We start from the raw sequence: 7,206 nt of genomic DNA, 5'->3' as shown, positions 1-7,206 counted from the left end.
GTCCGCCCGGTCAATGTAGGGGGGCCGGCTATAGATGCTCCCAGTGTGGACATGGAGATGATGGGATGCAGGGTTTTATTGCATCTCTTTTCCCCGTCCTTTTTTGGGCCAACATGCCTAAGCATGTTCAAGCTAATTGTAGACAAACTTAGGTGTATTCATACGATTTTTTATATAAAAGAAATATTGTAACTATTTCATGGTAAATAAATAAATTATCATACTAACATTTCTTTGAAACTCCTAGTTTGCCTTCAGGCCAAAATTTGAAGCCCGAGCTCGGCCCAACCGTCGAGTTTCGGGGTCGGGCTCGCCATTCTCATGGCTAGTGGAAAGTTCAAAACCTTGTGTGAGAAAAGGATGATGTGTATCAACAGGGTATGACTTCAAAGTTGGCGAGCCGTTCAATTAGTTTTCCCCTGACCTTAGTGGAGGAGATGATTTGGAGGCAAGGCGACCAAAGTTTTTGGTTCTCCCGTCCATCCTACCATGTCCTGTTGCACCATCATCATAATCAGCACCACGTTCCACTCCCCACCCCCAACTCAAAATAATCTACCCCACGTTCAAGTATATATTATTCAACATTTAACATCTCAAGGAGATGGTGAAAAGAAAAAATATAGGCTGGCCAAATGGAGTGTGGTTTGTAGGCCGAAAGACCAGGGCGCCTCGGTATTCATGACCTGCAAGTCAAGAATGAGGCCCTACTTAGTAAATGGTTGTTCAAACTTCTTACTGAGGATGGTGTTTGGCAAACCATGCTGCGCAATAAGTATATAGGCCAAAAGGCAGTGTCTCAGGTATATTGAAAACCTGGAGACTCACACTTTTGGGCCGGCCTAATGGCGGCAAAAAACATCTCTTTCGCTTTGGGTCTTTCGCGATAAAGGACGGGTCAGAGATTCGTTTTCGGGAAGACATCTGGCTAGGCAATGCTAGCCTCCGAGAACAATACCCAGCCTTATACAACATTGCACGCGATAAGAATAATACTATTGCGCAGGTGCTCAGCTCATCCCCGCCAAATATTTAATTCAGGCGGGATCTGATTGGCACCCGACTTATGTCATGGAATAATCTATTGTCCCGTTTGGATTCGATTATCCTAACACAAGGTCGTGATGTGTTTCGCTGGAACCTTACTACATCGGGGTCTTTCACAGTAGACTCTATGTATCGTGCACTCACGCATTCTGAGGTACCAGTGAGTAATAACAAAAAAATTTGGAAAGCGAAGGTACCACTTAAAGTCAAAATATTCATGTGGTATCTCCGTAGGGGAGTTGTGCTAACAAAAGACAACCTCGCACGACGCAACTGGTCGGGAAGTAAGAAGTGTTGTTTTTGTACTCATGACGAGACAATTAAACACCTCTTTTTTCACTGTAAGTTTGCGCGTTCTACGTGGTCAGCCATCCAAATAGCGTCAAATTTGTATCCGCCCACAAGTGTTGCCAATATTTTTGGTCATTGGCTGGACGGTATTTCAAATGCATACAAAACGCTAATAAGGGTGGGAGCGTATGCCTTACTATGGTCGCTTTGGCTATGTAGAAATGATGTTGTTTTTAATGACAAAACTGTTTCTCCTTTGCAGGTTATTTTCCGTTGTACGCACTCGCTTCGTACGTGGTGTACGCTACAACGAGCAGAGTACCAACCGCTATTCAAGGCGGTGTGTACGCTGTTGGAGCAGGTGGCTACGGAGGTTTTTACCCAACATGGATGGCAGCATAATCTCCGGCTCGGTCCGCCATCTCTTTCGACATAGGCATAGTGTCGGTCTATGGACTCTACTGTTGCCGAATTGTCGGTCTTTTATATTTCTGTTTATCAGACTACTGGTGTTTGGCTGTGTGCATCCTAGTTATGCAGAGACCGGGTGATACTCTTAATGCTTTGTATCACTTTGATGCTACATTTTGAGATAATAAAAACGTCCCTTATCAAAAAAACATTTAACATCTCAAGGAAGGTTCATCAGTTACTATCTAGTTTCCAGAGGGCAAGTAAAAAAAAAACAGAGTGGATTTCACGCCCGTGATAGTATTTATCCCATTTAGCAGATTTTTCATAATTTTTCTCAAACTTGTGTCCCGAATTATCTCATTTAATCTTTTTTTCTCATTTTTCTGCTGACTGTACACGATGGTTTAGTTTATTTTTGTCATGCGATTATTTATGTTTTCTTCTTTTACAAGCATCCAAGTGCTATTACTAGTACTCTACTACAGTAGCTTGGAGCAAAAATCGCAGAGACTAGCCATACGAGGACCGAATAGGTGCCCTTGTTGTAGATGCCTAATACAGTAACAATAACAATGGGGCTCTGACAAAGAAGTCCGAACGAACGATCGATTAGCGTGAGAAAACCTGCTCGTCCATCCCTGCAAGTACGTACTAGCAAATTAAGCTTTGATTTAGTTATAAGCGCCGTAGAGACAGAACTGGCCCTGCACTTGCAGTCTGAAAGTAGCAACCATGAATCGCTTATCCGTGCAACTGCAAGAAAGAGTGAAACTGTTGGCATGGCACTGCCACTGACAGACGTGCGTTTAAGTAGTAAATAAAAAGCTTGTCAAGCGCAGTGCAGCTCAGGAAGGAGCCTGGCCCAATGTTTAACCAAGAGCATCTTCAAGGCGGACTCGTAAACCTCCCGCAACCATTCGGACCGCGGAAACCATCCAACGTTGACCTGTATCGGTCCGCGGGCGGTCCGGATGCGATTTCTCCGGTAAATTGGAGACAAAAATGAGGGAGGTTTGCAGGAGTGTGGACACTCGAAACGTAGGGCTCTGACACCCTCGGCCCACCCAATCCCGCCTCCCGGTCTCATTTTCTTCCACTCTGTCCCTTCTCCCCCTTGCTTCGCATCCGCATCCTCCATCTCTGCTGTTGCTGCTGTTCGTCTCCTCACCGTTCTGACAAAGATTTCAGCCCTGGAGCCGTTTGTACCCAGGTACACTACGCCCGTTGTCGACGACCTTCATGGAGTTTATTTTCAAATGCTATGTCGTTTTCTAGAGTACGTATGATGGTGAGCTACTTGACCATGGATTGTGCGATGCGTGGCTGACCGTATGCGCGGATTTCATAGGCAGGACCAGAGGGCCGCCCTTCTGAGAGCACGTGCATGAAAAGTTTCACGCGGGAAAGCACATTGTGCCCTATGACATGTACATGATTCAATGATGCGACGTGAGGTCGTTGTCGTATCGCTGGCACGCTATCCAAGTTAGCGTCATCAAGTTTTGCAACTTGGTTAGTCAGCACGAGGCAAGATGGCCATTGCACACGGACATGGAGGAGATGGTAGGTTTTACTTCCTCTTACTCAACTTGTTGATTGATTCATTCACTCAATGTTCGTCTACACATTATATGTAGTCCGCACGCGCCGCCGTGGTGTATCACAGGTCAGAGGGACGGTCATTTACGTGCATACACTGTTGGATGAAGCTGAAGGGGAGGTATATGTGGGACGACATGATCCGTCATGAAAAACTTATTGAACATCCGGAGTCTAGTCGAATTTGAGACCTTGCTGTAGTAGACTTAATTTGCATGCTATGTGTGAATGATTTGTGCTATTTTCTATCCGAACTTTGATGAATATCAACCGGTTTGCATGAATTTCGTCTGCTTTGTTAAAATGCAATTTGAAATATATGCGGCTAGCATTGAATAGCTGCCTCCCGCATCCGTGTCCATAAACGGATGCGACACGGATGCAGGAGGTTTTTTACGGTTACCATTGAAGATGCCCTAACGTCTTAATATTTGCCAGGCAAATACTCCCTCGATAGTGATCTAAACACTCTAGTAGTATTTCTTTACAGAGGGAGTACGTGCAGCTCTGCGGACTGCTGCCTCGAATGTATATGTATGAGGCTCTGTATCTTTATCTATCTATGTGTGTGTGGCAGGCAAACAAGACTCGTTCAAACATAAAGCAGACCCGATTCTTCTTTAGCCAAAAAAAATGCTTTGCTTTTGCTCTGCATCCATAGATAAAGCAAGAAGAGAGATAGAGAGTGTTTGAGAGAGATTGTTCCCTGTCACACCAACACACCGGTATGGGATGGCCTTGGTTGCAACAAAAAGCATGTCATCTTTTCCCAAAAGCCCTCCTCCGTGCGCCATACATCGTCCAGTGAGCCCAATCCAGCAGGAGTATCCAGTGTTGTTGCGGCTGCAGGCTAGCTCAGCAAACATGAACAAGTGAGGGTGTGTTTGGTAGCATGTATGGACCTAGCCTAGTTGTTCTCCTCTCATATATGCTCAGTGTAAACATGCCGAGTCCATGTAGTTGCTGTTGTTTGGCGGTGATGTATGCGCTGAGACATGCTGAGCTGAGACTTTGTTTGGCAGCCTGCATGTGTTTAGACATGCTGAACAATTTCAAATTCTAATTTTTTGAATGATGAACAAAATTGAAACAAAATGAAAACAAATTTAAACAAAATTTTAAATTTTAAATATTTTTTCAAAACTAATTAAAATTTGAAATTCTAAACATATTTTGAAAATTTGAAAATATTTGAAATTCTGAACTTTCGAAAATTTAAACAATATTTGAATATTTTATTTTTTTGAAATTATGATTTTTTTCAAAATTCAAAAATATTTATTTTTCTAAATTCCGAACATTTTTGAAATTTTTAAAACATTTATTGAAAATTTAAACAAATTTTGAAATTCAAAACAATTTTTTGAAAATTTAAACAATTTTGAAATTTTAAACTTAAAAAAAATCAAAATTTTGAACTTTTTCAAAATTTGAACATTTTTTCGAAATTTGAACATTTTTTGTAAATATAAACATATCTGAACGTGATCTGGTGGGTGGGGACGAGGGTCAGGGCCAGCATGGCTGCCTTCATGCACCCTGTTTGGGGTGCATGAGATGAGCATGGTTGAGGGCCCTTTTATGCATGGACATAGCTCAGGTGAGCCTATGCACCCTACCAAACAAGCAAAAGTGGGTCGGATTGGAAACTTTTGCCCTCATGCACCCTCCATGCACCCTATCAAACACACCCTGAGGGAGCAAGTCATGGAGGAAATAAAGGCATGCTCTCGGGCACGGGCATGGGCACGGGCACGGATCACTGTGGATGTGCAGATGATGCGATGCAGGGCTTTCCTGCTTCTCTTTCTCTTTTTCCTTTCCTTTTTAGGCAAACATGCATAAGCATATTCAAGCTAATTGTACTTACAAACCTAGTTATATTTAACTCTTTTTCTATGAAAACCAATATTTTGATCATTTCAGGGTAATAAATGGATAAATATATTACTGTACCAACGTTTCTACTGAAAACTCTAGTTTTTAGGCATTTTGGGCTTTGCAGTGCCTTCAGCCAAAATCTGGAGCCCGAGCTTAGCCCAACAGTCGAGTTTTGTGAGACGGGCTAGCCATGCTCAAGGCCAGTGGAAAGATCAAAACCTTGCGTGAAAAAACCCTATGGGGTTTTATCATTTATACTACTATTTGCGTTTTACTACTTAGTTTTGTTATTACGAGTTTCAACTGCTCAAAAATGGCATCGCTCCGTTAGACGCATGCTCATAAATACCACTATAGACCATTATTGTTAGCTCGAAGCCCCTTTACCATGTTATATGACTAAAATACCCAAGGATCTACATGTCAGCTCTCCCTCTACCTCACTACTGTAAACCGTGGGTCCCACGTGATCTCCAACAGCGTTCTTATTTTTCTCTAAAATTCTTCGCTCGCTTACACTCCTGACAAGTGTGCCCCATACTTGCCATTGTGATATAGAGGGAGAGCTAACATTTGGGTCCATGAGTATTTTGGTCATATAACATGGACAACGGGTTTGACCCGATAATAACAGTGTCTAATGGCATTTTTGAGCAAACATCTAACAGAACGACGTCATTTTAAGGTCTTTAATGGCATTTTTTAGCAAGCATCAATAAATTCTGGTCATGGGATTCGAACTTGGGTCTGTCAAGGCACACATCCGTGCTCTTGCCACTAGGCTGCTAGGAGCCCATCCACTCAATTGTCATTTATTCTAGCTTGATCTTGTAGGCTAACATAAGTTAACACCCTAGAAATTATATAGGTTGGCTAATATTTGTTGTTGTATTGATCAGACCCTCGTAGAAGCGGCACCCACAACCAGTCAGGCCCCTCATAGGCTGCACATCGCCTACTCGGACGGTTCATCGTCATCGCCATTGACTAGATTGACTCCTCCATCTTAAATTCAGACTTTACGTAAAAGATGATGTGGGGTAGTTAATTAGGCCAGAATTAGCAGCTGCGGCCCACCCCGGTTAAAATCAGGGAAGGAGAGAATTTTACGGAAGGTTAAGTAAGCCTACGTAGCACCTTTCCTTTCATAGACCTAGAATTATTGATTCAATAAACACCCCGCCACGGTTACTCGCGCGTGTCAACTTGAATAGTGCGCGAGTGCTCCAGAGTAGTGAGTGAGTGCAGGCTCTTTTTCTTAACCCTTTTCACCGTCTCTGCTAACTAGATTTCCGTCCAAAAACCGAACACATTATATGATTGATTGATGGCCGTGGCCAGACGGATTGATGGATGACTGCCCACGGGTGCCTAAATTTGTGGGTGAAGCTGATTTCTTTTTATGGTCTGTACCACTAGCAGAAGCCAGCAAGTCACTCCGTGCATATGAAAACCGAACCGAAAAACCATACCGAAAATAAACCGAGTCGAACCGATTTTACGGTTTTTATGGTTTCTGGTTTCGGTATGGTATGAACTTTTCATACCGATTTGAACTTTGGTTTTTATGGTATATATCGAAAAGCCGAATGGTTAACCGAATAAACCGAAGTAAAAATAAATTTATATTTCTTGAGATGAACAACCATACAAGTTATCATTTTTCTTGTACATGAGTCACATTCCCTACTGAGCACATAAATTTTCTTGTAACATAGCCATTTTTCTCTTTTTAAAATGCTAAGCACGTCCATAACCATCAATAGATGAATCAATGCATGCATATATACTTACATATATAGTTATATACTATTTTTGTCAAATATAGTATGTGTTTTGAGTCATAAATTTGCAACTTATTATTACGCCATTTTCAAATTCGCGTCAACTTTGGTTATTATGGTATATATCGAAACCATACCGAAATAATTTGTTATATATTGAAACCGAACCGTATTTTACTTTCATATCGTA

This window comes from Triticum aestivum, chromosome 2D (assembly GCF_018294505.1).
Source record: "Triticum aestivum cultivar Chinese Spring chromosome 2D, IWGSC CS RefSeq v2.1, whole genome shotgun sequence".
Taxonomy (NCBI): Eukaryota; Viridiplantae; Streptophyta; class Magnoliopsida; order Poales; family Poaceae; genus Triticum; species Triticum aestivum.
The sequence above is the reverse complement of the archived record's forward strand: the minus strand, read 5'-3'. Positions refer to the sequence as shown.